The following is a 24,217-nucleotide window of genomic DNA, read 5'->3' as shown; positions in this document are numbered from 1 at the left end:
TTAACACAACTCGCTTTCACCAAGGACAGACAAAGCTGAATAGCGTCACTTCATTCAGGAGATAGTGATCTGTCCAAAATATTTCCCACTCCACTCCACTGAGCCCTGTGTAAAGTGTAATTTGTCTGAGCTGGGCCAGGTTGTTAAACAGCCATATATTTTCTTTGGGCATGTCCCCTCCATAACTCATTTTTCTTAGCGTTTTTAGCCAGATGCATGCTGTGTGCACTGGTCTCCTAGTACTCTTGGAAAAAACTGTGCGAGGCCGCCCGAACAACGGCATCAGAACATTGTTGGCTTGATAAGTACCTACTCCCTGACTGACCAGAGGCTCTACTCCTCATCCTGTAGACAAGTGCCTCAGAAGTCAGCTCCTTTCATTTACAAAGTATCTCTGCAGGGACCTCCGTCCACAGCTCCTGCTGTGGCATCTACTTGCTCCCCAGTCTAAGGCTCGCGAATGAAGGTAACTATTCCATATGCAAAAATTCCCTATCAGAATAGATAGGAAAAACGGCTTGTCATTTACAATCACTGACGTCATTACTGTAAGCAGCAACAAGCGTACATCGATTGGTAGAAACGTGACTATAACTGTGATAATGGAATTCACAGAATAAAATAAGATGTGTCAGACTGGGAGTGTCTTACATGAGTCTCTTACATAAACAGTAAAAACTGTAGGAAGATCATCACTGTAATACTGTGTTGGGTACCCACTGAAAGAAATGAACTACAGACTCTAAATTATTTGATGACTTTGCTAGCACAAGTTGTTCATGACAGGATTGTGACTGCTGCTTCACCTTTGTTCTCAGACCGAGTTCTTTTGGTGTGCACATTTGACAGGCAAGATGAGAGGTATTTACTGGCAAATCTTAATTTCTATTGAGTGTACAGTTCTTTGTTGCAATCCTTAACCAACACTCTGTGAGTAGTACTACCCATTCTCTCTAAAGGTTCTATCGTTTGGCGATAAATATTTTCCAGTTAGAAGAATCCCTTATCTGATGCATTTCTTTTTTAAATTCTACAATCCCCTTCCCCTGATATACCTAAGCGCCTAGCTGACTGTCGTAAACCGCTCGTCACAGAAGCTTCACGCCTTAATAAATGGTTCTGCCTTTTGTAGTAGAAATTTTTAAGTTGCTGGAAATTTGGGGACTAACTCCATCCCAGCCACCGAGCGAGGTGGCGCAGTGGTTAGACACTGGACTCGCATTCGGGAGGACGACGGTTCAATCCCGCGTCCGGCCATCCTGATTTAGGTTTTCCGTGATTTCCCTAAATCAGTACAGTCAAATGCCGGGATGGTTCCTCTGAAAGGGCACGGCCGACTTCCTTCCCCATCCTTCCCTAATCCGATGAGACCGATGACCACGCAGTCTGGTCTCCTTCCCCAAACCAACCACCAACCATCCCAGCCGTGGAAGGCAATTAACATTGACCCTACTTACAAGGGTTCACAATTAGTTACGGGACTGAGGAAGGTCGACAATGGATCAAGAGTCATGAACCAATTACAGTTTAATGATGTGATATATTCTACTATAATTCGTAAACATGGGGCCCGGAGCAGCCTTCACTGATGAGGTAACACTTCTTCAATACAGAGGTCAGAAATAACTATCAATTAATTCAGGAGTCAGCATATATAATAACCAAAATGACTTAAACAACACCTGGAAATGAAATGATCGTATGACATTTATTGGCCGGGATATCCCTTTTCGGGGTTCGGCCGCCGTAATGCAGGTCTTTTTAGTTGACCCCACTTTGGCAACTTGTGTGTCAATGATGATAAAAGGCACACAACACCTAGTCCCCTGCAGGGAATCGAACTGTGGCCCCCCTGCTTGATAGGCAGTAACGTTACTGATGTGCGCACAACACCTGGAATATTAACGTGACGAACAGATTTGAATTCATGTACGAACATAAACATGCTGTGGATGGATCTGAACCCATGAGATAGCGATCGAGGTGGCAAAGGTGTGTGGTTGCAATAAACTGCACTCACAAGGCGGAGACTATTGTCAGACTGCAGCAGGCAGTCGCGCGCTTTGATTGAAAACAGTGACGCCTGTACGCCGATGACAGTACCCTCTTCAACAAATGAACAGGCGAACTGTAACTGACTCAAGGGGGCAATTCCCTAGAATATATCTCTCCTGCATCAGAGTCTTCTAGATGCTGCTGCTGATCTGAAGAGAGCCACTAGGGTGGCTGTGGTCCGAGTTTTTTATGACCTCGGAGAACCGCCAACTTCTTCTGTCCATGGAGGTTTCACATCCTACCTTGACTCCAACAGCCAAAATGAAGTCATCTTTGCATCAGTGTGCCTCTTCGAGGAAGAAGGAGAATCGTCTGAATTTTATCTGAACTTAATGTTACCGCCATTTTTTAAAAAATAATTAAATCCTCTGTAAGTGATAGCATCTGAAACCAGATTCAGGAATACTGTACCTCTATGTCAGGTATCGGTCTATTATAGCATCTATTTTCAGAAATTTTAATAATGGTTAATTTTCATTTAATGTTTGGGGGCCCTCGAAATAACATTGATAACTTAATAAAAATTTGACCAGGAAATCAGTATCCAGTATTCACAATGTAGCGGTACCATCATTTAAGATGGGAAAAGGTTGGGTATGGTGCAGTATTTCGGAGCGCACAAGTTACAGCCAGGTGCGGGCATGTTGACAGTAAGTTACTCTACCAGCGGTTGCGAAGTAGAATGGGGGCCACAGAGCCATAGAGCAGCTGAAAAGAATAAACACAGCGGTTTGCGTGGCGCAAGTTACAGGCAGAAAGGGCCCACTGGCCCAACCCAGGTGTTATGAGTACGTGACTCGGAGTGGTGCGTTAGCAAAACAGAGGCGCTCAGCTGCGTATAGATATACGCCGGTTCACAAAGAAGGCATTCAAGTGTGGCAGCTCTCCTGTATGGCGAGGTGTGTCACACCACTGGCAACACACAGCAGCAGATGGAGCACCAGCGTTCCAGGCTATGGCAGGTTGCTGGTTCGACCCTATGAGACAAACGTGAGGTCCACAATCATCCAGTGGCGGACTATGCCACTGCTCGCTACTGCGGGCAGTCTTGTTGTCTGACTCAAGGAGGCAATTCCCTAGAACATATCACTCCTGCATCAGAGTCATCTAGATGCTACTGCTGATCGGAAGACAGCCACTAGGGTGGCTGTGGTCCGAGTTTTTATGACCTCAGAGAACCACCAACTTCTTCTGTCCATGGAGGTTTCACATCCTACCTTGACTCCAACAGCCAAAATGAAGTCGTCTTTGCATCAGTGTGCCTCTTCGAAGAAGAAGGAGAATCGTCTGAATTTTATCTGAACTTAGCCCGCATCTCGTGGTCGTGCGGTAGCGTTCTCGCTTCCCACGCCCGGGTTCCCGGGTTCGATTCCCCGCGGGGTCAGGGATTTTCTCTGCCTCGTGATGGCTGGGTGTTGTGTGCTGTCCTTAGGTTAGTTAGGTTTAAGTAGTTCTAAGTTCTAGGGGACTTATGACCACAGCAGTTGAGTCCCATAGTGCTCAGAGCCATTTGAGCCATTTTTTATCTGAACTTAATATTACCGCCATTTTTTAAAAAATAATTAAATTCTCTGTAAGTGATAGCATCTGAAACCAGATTCAGGAATACTGTACCTCCTATGTCAGGAATCGGTCTATTATAACATCTTCTTTTAGAAATTTTACATTTAATGTTTAGGGCCCTCGAAATAACATTGATAACTTAATAAAAATTTCACCAGGAAATCAGTATCCAGTATTCACAATGTAGCGGCAACACACGCTGGAGGCATCCCGAGGCGAGGGCCGCAGATTCGGATGCCAGATCGCAGGCGCTGGTTGTTGCCATGATCTTAGCCACACCGGCGAGGAAGCACGCCACGGGCCATCTTGCAGCTCCCAGTGGACATCACTGAGGTGGCAGGGGCAAAGACCACAGATAGGACTGCAAACACATCCTGATGCTGACACAACTCCGAGGTCATACGAGGCCGACACACAGCAGTGCGCTGCATGGGTCACTGAGGCAACCATTCCGCACCAAGCCGTTTTGCAGTCTGTGAAGTGGTGTCCTCAACATTGTGGAACCTGGTGATGCAGACCGAGAGGAATGGGGCCACTGTAGCTGTAAATAATAAATCACTTGGGAAACTCTGATGAGTCTTAATAAGGCGCATCCTTGCAGTCTATCCTCATCCAACATTCCCCCTACATTTGGTGTCAGAATAGTGAGTGTCACCTGTACAGTAGGACGTTTGAGCCCACTGCCTGCATTACAGTCACAAAATGTGGTGATTGTTGACCATTTTTTTCTTTTTGAGTGTTGGACTTTTCTTTCTTTTTTTGTTTGTGTTTTGAGTATGGCTCCTGGCAGGCCATTTTAGATATTTATTTTTGGAGGCATATTATTTTTTTATCAGAATAAGTGTTAGTGTGTTTGGCGCAGTAAGATGTTGTTTTTTGGGGCATTTGATTACTTTTATATTGGTGTATGATGATACTGAGTATGATCACACGGAGCTGTAGGAAGTGAGGTTATTCTAGTACTTAAATGTTTTGTTCCGGGACTAACAGGGAACAAAAGCAACACAATGGCAAAGTCAGGGGCACAAGGTGTGGCTGAAGCAGAAGCGGTACGGATTTTATTGGAAAAGGTAGCACAATTGACAGCAGACAATACACAGTTGAAAAGTGAATTAACAGCTAGAAGTGAGCGGGAAACTACATCGGATCAGTAGTTTTGCCTAGGGTGCTGCAGCATGAGATTGACCCAGTTGCCGTGAGTTTGATTATTCCATTTTCTGGCAAGACATCTGAGGATGTGCGTTCGTTTGTGGAGAACTTGGAAACTTCAGCTGTGATGAATGTTTGGTCTGGTGAACAGTTGTTACATGTACCTAAGATGAGATTAACGGGTGAAGCAAAGACATATGTAAGGTGTTCTGAGGCCTTAAGTAAGGTGGGCCAGCTTAAGCAGCTGAAGGAAGGGCATTTACAGAGGTACAAGAAACAGAATAGTGCTCGGTACTTCAGGGAGAGATTGAGTACAATGACGAGGAGGCAGGGGGAGATGGTACAGAAATTTGCGGACAGGATAAGAGAAATTAACGAGCATACTTACAAATTGGGTCAGACCGATGAGGCGAATGGTGTACTGTTGCAGGAGGCCGAGTAAAGGGCGCCTGATGCATTTTTGACGGGGTTACCAGCGCGTATGCTGCGGAAAGTGTGTGAAGGGACTCCGAAAGATTTGTATTCGGCCATTCAGCTGGCAATTCAATGTCTGGCAAACAGGGGTACACGAGAGGCAAACAGTGTTTACAATGAGTATGTTATAAGTGTGGTCGTATGGGACTCGTGCAAAGGCAATGTACCCAGTCACCGAGGAATAGAGGAAGGGGTGGAAATCAGCAGCGTGGTGGATGGAGAAGTGGAGTTAGTAGAGGTAGACAATTGTTAAACGGCAGAGGGGGCCCAAGACCCACCTTAGGGAGCTCCCGTTTAATTTCAATGCTACAAATACGTATGCGGAGGTGGAATGTTCAGTGGTAGGATCCATAGGAACTAAAACGTTTAAGATTTTGTTGGACACAGGGGTGCAAGTATCAGTGGCTACTAAGAGTTTAATGGGATGAAGGAAGTTAGAACCACCACGTTATAGGTTACGTGGAGTGGGGGATAAGGAGGTCACACCTTTGGGGTCAGTGACAGTTGACTTTCGCATAAGGAAAGTCTGATTAGATGCATGCCTGGAGAAACTTGTCGATGCAGAGCTGTCACGAAGAGCGTTAAACATAATGAACAAACCAATTGAGCTGTATACATTAGCATTAAGGCTTAATTCGCGTGAGTGTGTGTTTAGTGGCACCAGGAAGTCGCTTTGGGTAAGTGTAGAGGCAAATCTACCTGTGGGTACGGTATGTGTTATTGAACCATTGGAGAATAATGAATTTTTGGATCCATGAGGTTGTTTTGTGAAACTTAGTATTGTACGCATGCAAGGGGGAAACGACAGGCGAGTAGTCCCCATGAACATGGAAAATTTTAGCACTGTAGACGCAAATTTGGGAAAAGGAGTTTTAGTAGCGAATTTGGATGTACCAGATGACTAAGACTGGTGTTCAAGAGGTAAGCATAGCGATCAATCACTAACTGCTGATAGAACTGCATTGAATAACAAAGTTAAGCATTTGAAGGGAGGAGGAATAGAGCATATGGAAGAATTGTTGTGGGAATTTAAGGATTTGTTTTTTCCGTGATGGTCGTTATCAGCAACTCCATTAGTTCAATACAAGATAACAACAGGGAACGAAGCACCTGTTTACCGTAAACCATACAGAATACCGAGTTATTTGCAGCTGATTGTGGAGGATTTCATTGATCAGCAGCTCGCAGACGGTATTATAGAGCATCGTAATAGTTGCTGTTGAGTGGGCATTATCGTTGTGCCTAAAAAAAATCTATGGATGCTACTACGAAATACAGGTTCTGTTGTGACTACCGATACCTCAATAATAAGACAGTATTGACGCATACCCCATTCCAAACATATCTGAGACTCTGGCTCATATAGGACAGTGCCAGTACTTTTCTGTGATGGATTTGACAAGTGGTTACCATCAGTTAGGCCAACGGCCTTGCCGCAGTCGTAACACCGGTTCCCGTCAGATCACCGAAGTAGAGCGCTGTCGGGCTGGGCTAGCACTTGGATGGGTGACCATCCGGTCTGTCCAGCGCTGTTGGCAAGCGGGATGCACTCAGCCCTTGTGAGGCAAACTGAGGAGCTACTTGACTGAGAAGTAGCGGCTCCGGTCACGAAAACTGCCAACAGCCGGAAGAGCAGTATGCTGACCACATGCCCCTCCATATCTGCATCCAGTGATGCCTGTGGGCTGAGGATGACACGGCGGCCGGTCGGTACAGTCGGTACCGTTGGGCCTTCATGGCCTGTTCAGACGGAGTTTAGTTTTTAGTTTTTATCATCAGTTAGAGGTGGTTCCAGAGGATTGTCCAAAAACCGCTTTCTCTTCTCCGGGAGGCCATTACCAGTACATCAGAATGCCATTCAGTTTGAAAAACGCTCCAGCAACGTTTCAGGGGTTGCAAGACAGTGTGTTGAGGGGTTTGAAATCACAGCATTGTCTTGTCTATTTGGATGACATTATAGTGCTTTCAAGTAGTATGGAGCAGCATAGACAGCGGTTAAGAGACGTCTTTATGAGCTTAGGAGCAGTTCGTTTAACGCTGTGCCTGGAGAAGTGTCATTTTGTATTGGAACAAGTGAAATATTTAGGTCATATCATCACTAAGGACAGAGTGCGAACAGATCCGAGGTTAGTACATGCTGTAAGGTAGTTTCGGGAGCCGAAAACAGTTACGGAAATACAAACATTCGTCGGAATTTGCAATTTCTATCGAACGTTCGTGAAGGGTTTTGCAGATTTAGCACAGCCATTAACGCGATTGTTAAGGAAGGGTGTGAAATCTGAGAGGGCAGAAGTGTGTCAAAGCAATTGACAAACTGAAAGAAGTGTTAATATCAAGTCCGGTTCTTGTGTTTCCAGATTTTGAAAAGGAATTTATTCTAGCATGCGATGCACCAAATGAAGCATTAGGGTGTGTTCTTAGTCAGGAAATTGATGAGAAATAACATCCTGTAGCCTATGCGTCTAGGCAGTTGAATGCAGCGGAGAGGAATTTCTCAACAACAGAGACGGAGATGCTTAGAGTAATCTATGGAATAACATATTTTAAATGTTATTTATATTGGAGAGGATTTCGGGTAGTGAAAGATCATGCTGCATTGAAGTGGTTGTTGAGGTTGAAGGATCTGTCCACTCGCTAGGTGGGCTGTGAGGTTTAGTGAATTCGACTACAAAGTGGTGCACAAGCCTGAGAAGAAGCACAGTAATGTGGATGCACTGAGTAGAAAGGTGGCAAAAGTAGAAGTCGTAGGTTGTGACCTAGTAGTATGGCAAGAATTACAGGATGCTGATGATGATTGTAATTGTATCGGACACAGCCACAATTTAATATGTACAACTGCCTTCTGTGCAGGGAAACGAAGTTAGGGCCAAGGGTAGTAGTGCCAGCGAAGGTGAGAGATGAGATTTTAAAAGAGGCACATGATCACGTGTTGTCTGGTCCAATAGGAGAGTGGTGGAGAGGTTTTGGTGGAGTTGTAGGTAGATGTGGATCAGTACGTCAAGAATTGTATTCCTTGTGAGCAGAGAGCAGATTTGAGTTGGAAATGGATACAGCTATGGTTGCCGGAAGTGACATGTTCATTTTCTGTGTTGGGAATTGATGCCTTAGGAACTTTCAATCGAACACCATCAGGGAACAGATTCGTTTTGACAATAATAGACCATTTTTCGTGGTATGTGGAGATAGTGGCTATGCCAAATGAATGAAGTTTAGTGTACTGGAGACAATAATTACTGACCAAGGGACCAACATCATGTAGGATTTAATGAAGGAACTATGTAAACTGTTGAATGTAAAGAAGTTGAGGACGAGCACATTACACTCACAGGCGAACGGAAGGGCAGGACAGGTACACAGAACAGTCGGGAATATTCTGAGTTTTTATGTGGATTCTCATCACCGTCAGTGGGACGATTATTTGAAGCATACTGTATGCACATACAATGCAGAAGTCCATACCAATAACAGTTTGTCTCCATATGAGGTAGTGTACGGGCGAAAAATGCTGTCACCGTTTGATTTAGTGAAGCTACAGAAAGGAAGGACCAGTGAATCTGCACGTCAATTCACGGGAACAGTTAAGAATGTTTGGAAACAGGTACGAAAGGCGAATACAAAGGCTTTCGAAAGGCAGGAAGATGGAGTGATGCGGAAAATAAAATTTACCACAGTATAGAGTGGGGTAACTGGTAATGCTATCCAGCCCCTATATGCCAAAAGGGAAAACGAAGAAGTTCTACATGAGATACCAAGAGCCATACCAAGTAGTTGAAACCGCATCCCCCATTAATGTTAAGCTTCAGCTGCCAACTAGAACAACAATAGTACACATTGGGTGGTTGTGGCAATTTACGGGTTGTCCCGATGTGATTCCAGACATGGCACAGGAAGGGAAGAGGAAGAAAGAGAGAGTGAAGAGAGGTATTTGGCGCAGAGGAAAACAGGAAGATAGAGTACAGCATGATGTACCGTATGCTTTGCAATCCAGAAAGTAGTGGGGTATTTACAGTTTTTTGTTTTCTTGTAATGTGTCATTGAGTTTCTGGAGATTAATTAGGCATCGCATTTTCATTTGTTGTATGTGTTTTCCAGTGTTATAAGCCTGCTAGGGGCAGCAGTCTTTTTGAAGATGGAGATAGAGTGATAGTGATCACTGTCCACAGGGCACTGAAAAGGAGAGCATTGAGCAAGTTGGTAGAAGTAAGAAACTGATGAGGTATTGCTGATCTCGGCAGCTAACAGCCGTTACGCCGAGATGACAAGGGAGGAATTACAGAGCTGCCATAGAGGGAAGGTAAACGGTATGTCCGGGCACATGCACGGTGCAGCTATTTTCAGCCAGGAGGGAAGAAATAGATTGTACAAGGGACATCATGGAGCCAGAATTGAGCTTGCAACGGGTCAGGATGCATTGGATCTACTCCACCCACGAAAAATTAATGGTAGTAGCAAGTTGTTTTGAGCAGGGAGTATTAGCTGAAGCGAAACGTATAGAGCTCGAGGGGAGTGGAATTTTAATCAATGGAACTAAGTGTAACATAATAGGACTATCCATCCATCTGCCAGCATCAATTTAGGAGATTCGCAGTTGAATGTTACACAGTCACAGGTGTACTGACCAGAAGCAACTTGAGAGTTTTTGCCAAGGTAGAATCTGACCTTGTTAAATCAAACCCTGGAGTCAAGTCTGTTGAGATCCATAAACCAGTACATTTCCAAGCAAGAGGGGTGCATATCAGCTGAACAGCTTGTGTAGCATGTCGCTCAATATAGAGAAAAGCAACAAGAAGTGGCAAGTGCCATTGCAGTCTTAACTTTGTTGTGTGTTGTTGTCATTCTGATCAGGTAGAGAGCGAGTTCCAAGAGTGAACCGACTGTAGTCCAAATCCCAGTGGATTGGATATTGAGGGCGTAAGACGGGTAGGTAAGGGGGTGATGGAGCATTATGTGGAGTGGTCATCCAGTAAGGAATTTTTACGATTTGTCTCATGTCATGTGTTTTAAGAGGACTAGACCACATCTAAATCTTCTAATAGTAGTAGTAAGTATGCCATAAGTATGTGCCGACCCAAACACGTTTAAGAGTAGTTAGAGGTCGACCAGGGGACCACGTCTTTCCGAAGGGGGGAATAATGTAGCAGCACCACCGTTCAAGATGGGAAAAGGTTAGTTTCGGTGCAGTATTATTGAGCGCACAAGTTACAGCCAGGCACGGGCCTGTTGACGGTAGGTTACGCTACCAGTGATTGCGAAGTAGAATTGAGGCCACAGGGCGGTAGACCTGCTGAAAAGAGTAAATGCAGCGGTTTGCATGGCGCTACTTACATGCAGAAGGGGCCCACTGGCCCAACCCAGGTGTTATGAGTACATGACTCAGAGCAGTGCATTAGCAAAACTGAGGCGCACAGCCACGTACAGATATACGCCGGTTCACTAACAAGGCATTAAAGTGTGACAGCTCTCCTGTATGGTGGGGCATGTCACACCATTGGCTACACGCAGCAGCAGATGGGATGCCATCGTTCCAGTCTATGGCAGGTCGCTAGTTCGACCCTCTGAGGCCAGCGTGGGGCCTGGAGCCAGCCAGTGGTGAGCCATGCCACGGATCGCTACTGCAGGCAATCTTGTTGGTCCCCAACACGCCCCGGAGGCATCCCAAGGCGAGGACCGCAGATTCGGACGCCAGATCGTGGGCGCATGTTATGTTGAGCGACATGCTGCACAAGCTGTTCGGCTGAAATGCGCCCCTCTTACTCGGAAATGAACTGGCTTACAGATCTCAACAGACCTGACTCCAGGTTTTGATTTAACAAGGTGAGATTCTGCCTTAGCAAAAACTCTAAAGTTGCTTCTGGCCAGTACACCTGTGGCTGTGTAACGTTCAATTGCAAGTCCCCCGAAACTGATGCTGGCGGATGGAAGGTTGGTCCTATTATGTTACACTTAGTTCCACTGATTAAAATTCCACTCCTCTGGAGCTCTATACGTTTCGCTTCATCTAATACTCGCCGGCCGCGGTGGTCTCGCGGTTCTAGGCGCTCAGTCCGGAACCGCGCGACTGCTACGGTCGCAGGTTCGAATCCTGCCTCGGGCATGGATGTGTGTGATGGCCTTAGGTTAGTTAGGTTTAAGTAGTTCTAAGTTCTAGGGGACTGATGACCACAGATGTTAAGTCCCATAGTGCTCAGAGCCATCTAATACCCACTGCTCAAAACAACTTGCTGCTACTATTAATTTTTCATAGGTTGAGAAGATCCAATGCATCCCAACCCATTGCAAGCTCATGTTTGGCTCCATGATGTCCCTTGTACAATCTATTTCTTCCCTCCTGGCTGAAAATAACTGCACCGTGCACGTGTTCGGATTGGTGCTTATCTGTAATTCCTCCCTTGTCATCTTGGCATACTGGCTGTTAACTGCTGAGATCAGCAATACCTCATCAGTTTCTTACTTCTACCAACTTGCTCAATGCTCCCCTTTTCAGTGCCCTGAGGACAGTAATCACCATCACTTTACCTCCATCTTCAAAAAGACTGCTGCCCATTGCAGGCTTACAATACTCGATAACACATACAACATATGAAAATACAATGCCTAATTAATCTCCAGAAACCCAATGACACATAAGAAGAAAACAAAATACTGTAAATACCCCACTACTTTCTGGATTGCACAGCATACTGTACATCATGCTGTACTCTATCTTCCTGTTTTCCTCTGCGCTAAACACCTCTCTTCACTCTCTCTTTCTTCCTCTTCCCTTCCTGTTCCATGTCTGGAATCACATCGGGACAACCCGTAAATTGCCACAACCACCCAATGTGTACTATTGTTGTTCTAGTTGGCATCTGAAGCTTAACATTAATGAGGGATGTGGTTTCAACTACTTGGTATGGCTCTTGGTATCTCATGTAGAACTTCTTCGTTTTCCCTTTTGCCATATAGGGGCTGGATAGCATTACCAGTTACCCTACTCTATACTGTGGTAAATTTTATTTTCCGCATCACTCCATCTTCCAGCCTTTCCAAAGCCTTTGTATTCACCTTTCGTACCTGTTACCAAACATTCTTAACTGTTCCCGTGAATTGACGTACAGATCCACTGGTCCTTCCTTTCTGTAGCTTCACTAAATCAACTGGTGACAGCATTTTTCGCCAATACACTACCTCATATGGAGACAAACTGGTATTGGTATGGACGTTTGCATTGTATGTGCATACAGTATGCTTCAAATAATCGTCCCACTGACGGTGATGAGAATCCACATAAAAACTCATCATCTTCCTGATTGTTCTGTGTACCCGTTCTGCCCTTCTGTTTGCCTGTAGATGCAATGCGCTCGTCCTCAACTTCTTTACATTCAACAATTTACACAGTTCCTTCATTAAATCCAACATGATGTAGGTACCTTGGTCAGTAGCTACACTGGCAAGGAAGCACACTGTTGGCCGCCTTGCAGCTCCCAGTGGGTGACGTTGAGGCGGCAGGGGCGAAGATTACTGGGTCAACTGCAGATGCATCCTGATGTTGTCAGAACTCTGCGGCCGTAGAAGGCTGACACACAGCAGTGTGCTGCATGGGTTGCTGAGACAGTCATTCCGTGCCAAGCCATTTTGCAGACAGTGAAGTGGTGTCCTCAGCATTGCGGGACCTGGTGACGCTGACCAAGAGAAATGGAGGACTGTAGCTGGAAATAATAAATCACCTGGGAAATTCTGATGAGTTTTAATACGGCGCATCCCGACAGCCCATCCTCGTCAAACATCCATCTACAGCAATGAAATATTTTTATTATTAATTATATCAGGTGTCTTCCTTTGCTAGAGGGCTCTTGTGAATGTGCATATGTGCGTCCCAATGCCTAACGATCATGGCTAAGGCCAATATTTGTTTGGCTTTCCCAGACTACATACTGTTGCAGCATACATTACAGGTGTATCTGTGAGTTCCTGTACCGAGTAGTGTACAACAATGACAGTGGTATACTCCCCCAGGCACAGGTCACAAATAATTGTTTCTTGTTTCTCAGGGCAACAACACCAATGTAGTCATGGAAGGCAGTTTGTCACGAAACATAGGCAGCTTAGAAGCGCGTGCCTGACACTAAAAACCCATTTAAACATCATATTGTGTGAAACATTCGTTTCCCACTGCTAGTTTTTAATCTTGAAATACTAAAGTTTATGATCCTGTACTGTCTGTATAGTTTTCAGCCTAAAGCTCTGGACATTCGTACATACTCATTTCCAGAAACTCCTGATAGTTGACCACATGTGATGTCTCATGTAGATGGTGCTGCTGTAACTCTCTTGTACATTCCAAAGGTGTGGCTTGACTTGTTCAACTGCGAAGGCTCTCCTCTTACAGCTAGAACTTGTCTTGTCCTATTGGCACTTTATATTTTAGAGTTCTGCTGTCCCTATCATGCAGTTTCTATAGACTACCAGAGCGTTCAACCAAGCGAGGTGGCGAATTGGTTAAGACATTTTCCTGGCTCCACATTGCTGGCCTTTTCTATCCTGTTGGTCTCTCGGAATGTACCTCTGACTTATTACTTGGTATCAGACCTCTCAAGTAGTTCAACAACAATCAAATTTTCAGGGTTGGAAAAGGTTTGCACGATGGAAAGGCAGTCATTATGTCCTACATTGATCGGTCAGAACAATATGACTGCTATATAGTTGCTGGTAGGTCAACTTTGGCGTGGATAACAGTGACAGCGCATTGGGGTATGGAAGTAGTAACGGCTTGGTAGGGTGCTGGAGGCAGTTGGCATCACATCTGCACACACAAGTCACTTAATTCCTGTAAATTCCGGCGAGAGGAGCAATGAGCTCTGACACCATGTTCAGTCAGATCCCACATGTGTTCCATTGGGTTCAGATCTGGCGAGCTGGGGGGACCAGCACAACAACTGTTTCTCGAACCACTCCATCACACTCCTGGCCTTGTGACATGGCGCATTATCCTGCAGAAATATGCCAATGCTGTAGGGAAACATTATCGTAATGAAGGGGTGTACGTGGCCTGCTACCAGTGTACGATACTCTGTGGCCTTGCATGAGCTCCATTGGATCCGTGGAGACTCACATGAATGTTCCCCATATAATAATGAAGCCACTGGCATGTCAGTCCCACAGTACAGGTGTCAACGAGCTGTTCTCCTGGAAAATAATGGATTTGCGGCCTCCCATTGGCATGATGAAATGCTCTGCTATGGCGCCAACGTCGAGTGCCGATGGTCACGTGTCCATTTCAGTCGTAGTTGGCGATGTCATGGTGTTAACATTGGCGCATGTGTGGGTCATTGGCTCACTGTTAAGTGTGTTCGCTGTACTGTGTGTTCATAGACACATGAACTCTGGTCAGCATTAAGGTCTGATGTTAGTTCCAACACAGTTCATCGCCTGTCCTGCTTTACCAGTCTGCCCAGTCTATGACGTCTGAAACCTCAAATGAGGGGTGGCCACCTAACCTCACTATCCGTGGACGTGATTTCACATTGGTTCTGCCACATGTTGAAGACACTCACCATAGCACACCTCAGACACTCGACAAGTCGTGAAGTTTCCGAAACGCTCGTGCTGAGCCTCTGGGTCATCACAATCTGCCCTCGGTCAAACGCAGATAGATCAAGCGACTTCCCCATTCTGCACACGGACAGCACACTCACTAATATTACATGCACCGTGCGTTTGTCTGACTAGCAGTCATTCCCCATCAGGTGATGCTGCTATCGCCTAGACGGGCTTATATCTATAGCGGATCGGTGCTCATAATGATCTGGCTGATCAATGTACATTAAAACGAAAGATACATTATTAATTTGTATTTTATAGTGGAGCAATCAATATTAATTGTACAGTACCTATTACACGTGGGCCACTGAATGCAGTTATAAGAAAACTTTTCAAATGTTTTTCATGATGCTGAAGACATACGTTATCTCTAGTAAAAGGCACAAGTTCCTTGTCGGCTGCTTGAAAATTGTTTAGCTGGACGTAGGCTTACTGAGTCGTAAAAGTATCAAACAGTGACTGCTTGTTGGTAAGCACCTCAGTATGCTTGTTGTAATATATCGCTCTCCCTGTCCAAAGTAAATACTTTGAGATTCAAAACAGCCAACCCAAAACTGTACGCAAGGTGTGTATTTACCACTGAGCTTGCAGTATATTACTTGCACCAAATGAACTTAAGGATGTACATTACAAAGCCGTATTGCCATGTTTCCCATTCCAACAAACTTGCTGCAACATACTAATCAAAACATGATGCACAGTCATATCAGCCGCCACTAAAACACAGACTTACGGAAACAAGATACTGGAGTTTTGTCCACCAGAGACCAAATTAACCCTTTTTGCGCTCTTTGCTGCACTAATGCATGAAGGATGTGTACAGAGTCAATTGGCACTGTTTTCGTATACATATCAATTCCGACTCCAGTCTTTGGCACATACAGATAGCATCCCAAAAATTTTGCATTTTATGCACGTTTTTCTCCCTTCTTTTTTGCCGAGCGGAATACTGCACTGTTACGACACTGGGCTCACAGCACTCCCTCCTGTTTTCTCCGACATCGCCATAGGAGGCGAAGTACAAACGGTGGAGCAAACGGGTATCTGCAGGTAAAATGATGGTGCTCATCTCGTGAAAGAGGGCTAATGGACTTTCACATTGTGTGTTGTACGCTTAACGTGCCACATAGAACAGCATTTTCTACGAGAATTCTATTCCGTTTGATATCCTAAAATGTATCGTGTTTACGTAAGCAAGTGGTGTGGCTCGGTAGTTCTGTGGCTAGGTGCCAAGGATCAAATCCAAAGATTTAGGGTTCGATCTCAAGTCGATCATCAGAATTTTCCTGTCACTTATCGCTTCTTTCACCTCAGCCAGTACTTTGTTAACGTGAAAAATAGCAAGTTGCACCGTGGTACGAAGACCTTGTTAAGCTGGGCAAGCCAGCTCTAACGTCTGAAGAAGGCAAGAACATTCCAGAGGCAACAGGACTGTGCCCAGTAAAGCAACCCTCACGATAAGGACAGCTTAACTTTTTTTACGTCAAACCCAAGATCAGATGTGTAGAAGTGGGGAAGCGGAGAAATAAAAAGACACTTTTTACTTGTGTGGAAATGATGACTGTTTCTGAGTCACTTCAAGATAAAATTAATAATATTCCGGTTACTTTAAATTCAACACAAAATTTATTTATCTTGGTGACCCAAAACATTATGTCCATGTTCTTAGTAGTGTGTTGGTTCACCTTCAGAACATAATGCTGCAGCGATTCTGCCTGCAATGGAGTCGACAAGTCCTTGGTAGGTTTACGGAGCTAGGAAGCTCAAGATGTCTAGGTACAGGTCATGTAGTTCCCATAAATTACGAGCTGGTGGTTTATGGGCACGGCCACGACATCCGAGAGCGTCCCAGATGTGTTCCATTGGGTTCAGATCAGTCGAATTGGTTACGCAAACATCTACGTGACAGCGACTCTGCCCTTGTATCACAGACAGTTATCCTGCCAGAAGATGCCATCGCCATTGGGGAAGAAAGACATAAGGACGCAATAACGCTTACGTATTCAACAGCTGTCTTAGTGCGTTTGGTTACTTCCACACGTCCCACGGAAGCCCTGGTGAGTGTTCTGCACAGTATAATAGCCTCCACCGCCCTGCATCCATATCATGGTGCATATTTCGAGCATCCAGTCGCCTAGACAACGGCCTACGCGGACCTGACAATCGGTCACGTATAACAAGAAAAATTTTTCATCCGACTAGGCGACCTGTTACCATGTTTCTATCTCGATATCCTCGTGCCCACCGTAATCGTAGTTAACGATGTCAGTGGGTCAGTATGGGAACACATAGAGGTCATCTGCTGTGGAGGCCCATGTTTAACAATGTACATTGAATGGTATGCTAAAAAACTCTTGTGCCTCCATCAGCATTGTGTTCTGTCCTTAGTTCTGTCACAGATCGCCGCCTATCATTCTTCATAGAGCAGACATTCCTCTGACTTCCACGTCCTGTGATGAAGTGTGGACATGCAATACCTTATCGCCTACTCGTCGTTTCATCCTGGGTGCAGGAAGGGGGAGGGGGAAAGGACAGGGTGCATTCTGGCAAAAAAGACAGTGGAGCCTTCCCCCCCCCCCCCCCCTCCACCTGATATCACAGTGAGGACGCGTAGCACAGCGCAACTTTATGGTTATACGGCAAACGTGTCCCATCACAGACATTGTTGCTTATTACTCGTTCATTTTACTTTCGGCAAGATTCAGTATAAAGTCGGACAAATCAAACGAAGTAGCATGACAGATAATCACACCCTAGGGCTAAGTAATCGATAGTGAAGATGAAAAATAACTCACTCATTTGATGAAGAAGCAGGTTATGCAGCTTGTTCCAGATTTCTATAGCCGTTCATCAGGTCAAAATGTAAACCCCAGCTGCTTCCTTCTTGCGGCACATTTCTTCATAGCTTCAAACTGAGCTTCTTGATTTGGATACCTAATCGTCATAAGTGTTCTAGTTCCGACATAAAGAGCAATAATTACGTCATGAACCTCACGAAACTTTATTTTTCAAAATAGAGTGCCAGTTTTTGACATTTAAATAGAATATAGCCTGCAGATGTATCTGGAAGAATATACGAGATTATGGAGTCATCACAAACTGTTACCACCTCTGTTAATAAAGTTCCTTCGACTTTCAAAGCTCCTGGCATTTCTCATATCTGTAATTTAAACGTGTCCGCCCCCCCCCCTCCCCCCGCTCCCCCCATAAACCATGGACCTTGCCGTTGGTGGGGAGGCTTGCATGCCTCAGTGATACAGATAGCCGTAACCACAATGGAGGGGTATCTGTTGAGAGGTCAGACAAACGTGTGGTTGCTGAAGAGGGGCAGCAGCCTTTTCAGTACTTTCAGTGGCAACAGTCTGGATGACTGACTGATCTGGCCTTGTAACACTAACCAAAACAGCCTTGCTGTGCTGGTACTGCGAATGGCTGAAAGCAAGTGGAAACTACAGCCGTAATTTTTTCCCGAGGGCATGAAACTTTACTGTATGGTTAAATGATGATGGCGTCCTCTTGGGTAAAATGTTCCGGAGGTAAAATAGTCCCTCATTCGGATCTCCGGGTGGGGATTACTCAGGAGGACGTTGTTATCAGGAGAAAGAAAACTGGCGTTCTACAGGTCGGAGCGTAGAATGTCAGATCCCTTAATCGGGCAGGTAGGTTAGAAAATATAAAAAGGGAAATGGATAGATTAAAGTTAGATATAGTGAGAATTAGTGAAGTTCGGTGGCAGGAGGAACAAGACGTTTGGTCAGGTGAATACAGGGTTATAAATACAAAATCAAATAGGGGTAATGCAGGAGTAGGTTTAATAATGGATAACAAATAGGAATGTGGGCAAGCTACTACAGACAGCATAGTGAACACATTATTGTGGCCAAGACAGGAACGAAGCCCATGCCTACCACAGTAGTACAAGTTTATATGCCAACTAGCTCTGTAGATGACAAATAGATTGATGAAATGTATGATGAGATAAAAGAAATTATTCAGATAGTGAAGAGAGATGAAAATTTAATAGTAATGGGTGACTGGACTTCGACAGTAGGAAAAGGAAAAGAAGGAAACGTAGTAGGTGAATATGGAACGGGGGGTAAGGAATGAAAGAGGAAGCCGCCTGGTAGAATTTTGCACAGAGCATAACTTAATCATAGCTAACACTTGGTTCAAGAATCATGAAAGAAGGTTGTATACGTGGAAGAAGCCTGGAGGTACTGGAAGGTTCCAGGTAGATTATATAATGGTAAAGCAGAGACTTAGGAATGAGGTTTTAAATTGTAAGACATTTCCAGGGGCAGATGTGGACTCTGACCACAATCTATTGGTTATGAACTGTAGATTAAAACTGAAGAAACTGCAAAAAGGTGGGAATTTATGGAGATGAGACCTGGATAAACTGACAGAACCAGAGGTTGTAGACAGTTTCAGGGAGAGCATTAGGGAACGTTTGACAAGAATGGGAGAAAGAAATACAGTAGAAGAAGAATGGGTAGCTTTGAGAGATGAAATAGTGAAGGCAGCAGAGGAACAAGTAGGTAAAAAGACGAGGGCTAATAGAAATCCCTGGATAACAGAAGAGATACTGAAGTTAATTGATGAAAGGAGAAAATACAAAAACACAGTAAACGAAGCAGGCAAAAAGGAATACAAACATCTCAAAAATGAGATCGACAGAAAGTGCAAAATGGCTAAGCTGGGATGGCTAGAGGACAAATGTAAGGATGTAGAGGCGTATATCACTAGCGGTAAGATATATACTGCCTACAGGAAAATGAAAGAGACCTTTGGAGAAAAGAGAACCACTTGCATGACTATCAAGAGCTCAGATGGAAACCCAGTTCTAAGCAAAGAAGGGAAAGCAGGAAGGTGGAAGAGTATATGGAGGGTCTATACAAGGGCGATATTCTTGAGGACAATATTATGGAAACGGAAGAGGATGTAGATGAAGATGGAATGGGAAATATGATACTGCGTGAAGAGTTTGACAGAGCACTGAAAGGCCTAAGTCGAAACAAGGTCCCAGGAGTGGACAACATTCCATTAGAACTACTGATAGCCTTGGGAGAGCCAGCCCTGACAAAACTCTACCTTCTGGTGAGCAAGATGTATGAGACAGGCGAAATACCGTAAGTCTTCAAGAAGAATGTAGTAATTCGAATCCCAAAAAAAGCAGGTGTTGACATGTGTGAAAATAACCAAACTATCAGTTTAATAAGCCATGGCTGCAAATACTAACACGAATTCTTTACAGACGAATGAGAAAACCGGTAGAAGCCGACATCGGAGAAGATCAGTTTGGATTCTGTAGAAATGTTGGAACATGTGAGGCAATACTGTCCCTATGACTTACCCTAGGAAATAGATTACGGAAAGGCAAACCTACGTTTCTAGCGTTTGTAGACTTAGAGAATGCTTTTGACAATGTTAACTGGAATACTCTCTTTCAAATTCTGAAGGTGGCAGGGGTAAAATACAGGGAGCGAAAGGCTATTTACAACTTGTACAGAAACCAGATGGCAGTTATAAGAGTCGAGGGACATGAAAGGGAAGCAGTGGTTGGGAAGAGAGTAAGACAGGGTTGTAGCCTCTCCCCAATGTTATTCAATCTGTATATTGAGCAAGCAGTAAAGGAAACAAAAGAAAAATTCGGAGTAGGTGTTAAAATCCATGGAGAAGAAATAAAAGCTTTGAGGTTCGCCAATGACATTGTAATTCTGTCAGAGACACCAAAGGGCCTGGAAGAGCAGCTGAACGGAATTGACAGTGTCTTGAAAGGAGGTTATAAGATGAACATCAACAAAAGCAAAACGAGGATGATGGAATGTAGTCTAATTAAATCGGGTGATGCTAAGGGGAGTAGATTAGGAAATGAAATGCTTAAAGTAGTAAATGAGTTTTGATTTTCTGGGAGCAAAATAACTGATGATGGTCGAAGTAGAGAGGATATAAAATGTAGACTGGCAATGGCAAGGAAAGCGTTTCTGAAGAAGAGAAAGTTGTTAACATCGAATATAGATTTAAGCGTCAGGAAGTCATTTCTGAAAGTATTTGTATGGAGTGTAGCCCCGTATGGAAGTGAAACGTGGACGATAAATAGTTTAGACAAGAAGAGAATAGAAGCTTTCGAAATGTGGTGCTACAGAAGAATGCTGAAGATTAGATTGGTAGATCAAATAACTAATGAGGAGGTATTGAATAGAATTGGGGAGAAGAGAAATTTGTGGCACAACTTGACTAGAAGAAAGGATCGGTTGGTAGGACGTATTCTGAGGCATCAAGGGATAACCAATTTAGTATTGGAGGGCAGTGTGGAGGTAGGAGGCGAGGTACTGGCAGAAGTAAAGCTGTGAGGATGGGGGCGTGAGTCGTGCTTGGGTAGCTCAGTTGGTAGAGCACTTGCCCGTGGAAGGCAAAGGTCCTGAGTTCGAGTCTCAGTCCGGCACACAGTTTTAATCTGCCAGGAAGTTTCATATCAGCGCACAATCCGCTGCAGAGTGAAAATGTCATTCTGGAACCATAATTAAAATCACATGTACAAAAATTCTAAATAAGAATGATAGAAAGAAAAGTTAGAGCGAATGAAAAAGTTATCATGATTCTTAAAATGAAGCATCAAAGGATCAGAAATAAAACAAAATTACATTTAAACTAATTAATTGGATAAAAATAACGTTCAAAGTTATTTCGATAAATATTTAAAAATAAAAATGTGAAAGAGCATGAGGTGATTAGTACCCAGAATCTTCAGCATGTCAGAAATATACCCTAGCCATTGTACTGTGCCATCACTTTGTAAGATGTAAGCATTTTTAGGTCACGCGAAATTCTTTGCACTTTTGCATCAAAGTATTGGTTCACGTTGTAAGTGGTCATCATTGGCGAAACCATGGTAAACGTTTGTCGTCTTCCAAGCAATTTTAATACGTTTTACCAGTTACACTGACCCGAAATTAGTTATTTTCCTTGGCTGCACACAGCTACTTTCATGTTCTGGTGAATGCACAGCCACCACTGTCGTCTGCGTGATGTGGGATGTTTGGGAATTTTCTGTTCTCCAGGGGTTGGAATAGCCTACCTCATTTTTTATATACCTTAGTTTCATCGTCCTTCAAGAATTTTCGATATATGGTTGTAACAGTAGCAAGTGAACAGACGACTAGATTCGCTGTTCCCGAGTTTCTTACTCCCAGGCGCCAGACCATGACAATGCACCTGTAGCGACTATCGACCAAGTCGCATGTAATGTCTTTGTTTGGCAAGCTCTCTGTGAGCAGTCTGTGGTCGCGCGCGAAACGATAAACACGTGTTCCGAGAATCAAGAAGGTGTATATCTGTATATGTGTGCTTATTACCTGTGGTAAAGTGTACATCATTGGATCCAGCTATCCTACTACACTAAACCCATACTGGTGACCCAGAATTTATTTGCGAGTGCTACAGTGAACTCTCGTACCGTTGAGCAGTACACAATGGATCGCTTGCCACTTGCTACACCAAGCACATGTGCCAACTAGGTTTTCCAATGGAGACTTCGGCTTTGTTTTCCAATTATCCACCTTATGTTCGCAATGTTTCGACACAGTTTCTGAACACACCAGCTAGCTGTACGCAACAGGACAGTGCTCCTACATTCCCACAGCCATGTGTGCCGGCATCAGGTATGAACAATAACTTTTCGTTATCGTACGTGAATCAGCAGTTGTGCGACAGTGTTCTATACCAACAGAACGTTATTCTTGGACAAAACTTCGCATGCGAACGTTTTAAATCGAATGTGAACTTTCCACATGTTCCGAGTGCTCAACAATGGCCGACACAATGTGCTCAAACCCCAGTGACTATGCTTACAAGTTTCCCAAGTGCCAGTGTGAACTTTCCACCCGAGTCAGTGGTGGTACACATCGAGCCAGACGTTCGTGATGGGAAATTTCATGTTTATCCCATAACTATGGATTTTGCACCAGCCCCCTTACCCCCCCCCCCCCCCCCACCCCCCAACACTATTAGCATCCACTTCACTTTACGAGTGTATTCGACAGCACACGCTGTTCCTGCCTCATGTGTTCCACAAATGTTAGGTGATTATAACAATTTTAATGCACCTGTAGGGGACGGGCCTGGAAACTGTACTCTATCATTCTCCGCACATCGGTCGACTACGGTTGACTCCACGGCGCCGGTCTATTCTATGCCTGTTGGTGTTACTCCATCGACTGCCCGACTCGTTGATTTCTCGACCACGGTCGAGTCAACTGTGTCTACCATGCCGCATGCCACTGACACTTTTGGGAACTGGTACACCACTACCGCACCCAAGCCAGTTATGCTGCAGAGCTATGGACAGCGAGTGACAGTTTGTGACAAACAGTTATGCCGAGACTCCCCCATCTGTTGGCCTAAGCTACCGCCCCTTCGCAGGGACCACCCATGGTTTGCCTCAGTCGACCATGTCCTGCAGCTACACGGTGTCACTGATGACAACTCAAAGTTCCTTTGCTTACTATGTCACCTCCATGATGAACTGGACCTGATCTGTGATATTGTGGCTTCGCCTCCCACTGTGGACAAATATGCGTTTGCCCAACGCACCATCCTCAAGTGCCTATCCATGTCTACAGAGGATGTTATCCGCCTCATCAGTCACAAGTAGTTGTGTTCCAGATCCCCATCACAGGTCTGGCATCATCTTAATTGACATACATCATCTACGGGAAGCTACACTTTGGACCATCTGGTTGCTCAAACTTCCTCCAGAAATTAAAATTCACCTGCTCCTTGTAACTTCGGCCCCACTGGACGCTAAACTGAAGATCACAGACCAGGTTTACAACATTCTGCCACCCCCACATTCCTCAGGCCTCAGGGGTTGGCACACCTGCGCAGCAGTTCTATCGTGCGGTACAGAGTGCTCACAACTCGCTCCGCGCATGTGCACAAAGCCAACGCCGTCTACCAGCCGCTGCCATAACTCCTCTCCTACCAGCACTACTGCACTGCCGCCATTGAAGGAATCTGCAAACACGACTCCCTCCACTGCCACTTCAGCCTCAGCCAACTCGACAGATGATGCTACGCGCCGTTCTGCTTGGTGATGCAGCTAAGAAATGTCATTCTCCATGTGCGCTTCCAAACTAATAGCGCGACCCAATTTAGGTGCTATGGGCCGTGTAGCATCATACAGACGCCTGTCCCTTAATACTTCTTCACCTCACACGCCTGGACACTTGTATGTGAAAGATATGGGTCTTGTCTTTCATTTCTAGTCGACATGGGGCCAAGGTTAGTGTGATACCTTTGTCCGCAGGTATTAAATTCGAGCGTCAGCCTTGCCCCCTGCTTTGAGCTGCCAATAATTCCTTGATCCAGTCTCATGGAATTACTAATATAAACCTTA

At 44.7% G+C, this 24,217-nt stretch overlaps 1 protein-coding gene and 1 pseudogene across 1 annotated transcript in view; both read left to right on the top strand.

The window, feature by feature from the left end:
- The window catches only part of LOC124594080 (damage-control phosphatase ARMT1-like), a 121,822-nt gene that overhangs the window by 75,808 nt on the left and 21,797 nt on the right, over positions 1 to 24,217 (top strand). The gene's annotated exons all lie outside the window — the stretch shown is intronic.
- On the top strand, positions 6,662 to 6,779 carry LOC124597215 (annotated as a pseudogene).

This window comes from Schistocerca americana, chromosome 2, assembly GCF_021461395.2.
Source record: "Schistocerca americana isolate TAMUIC-IGC-003095 chromosome 2, iqSchAmer2.1, whole genome shotgun sequence".
NCBI classification, from domain to species: domain Eukaryota; kingdom Metazoa; phylum Arthropoda; class Insecta; order Orthoptera; family Acrididae; genus Schistocerca; species Schistocerca americana.
This window is presented reverse-complemented; position numbering and strand designations above follow the sequence as displayed.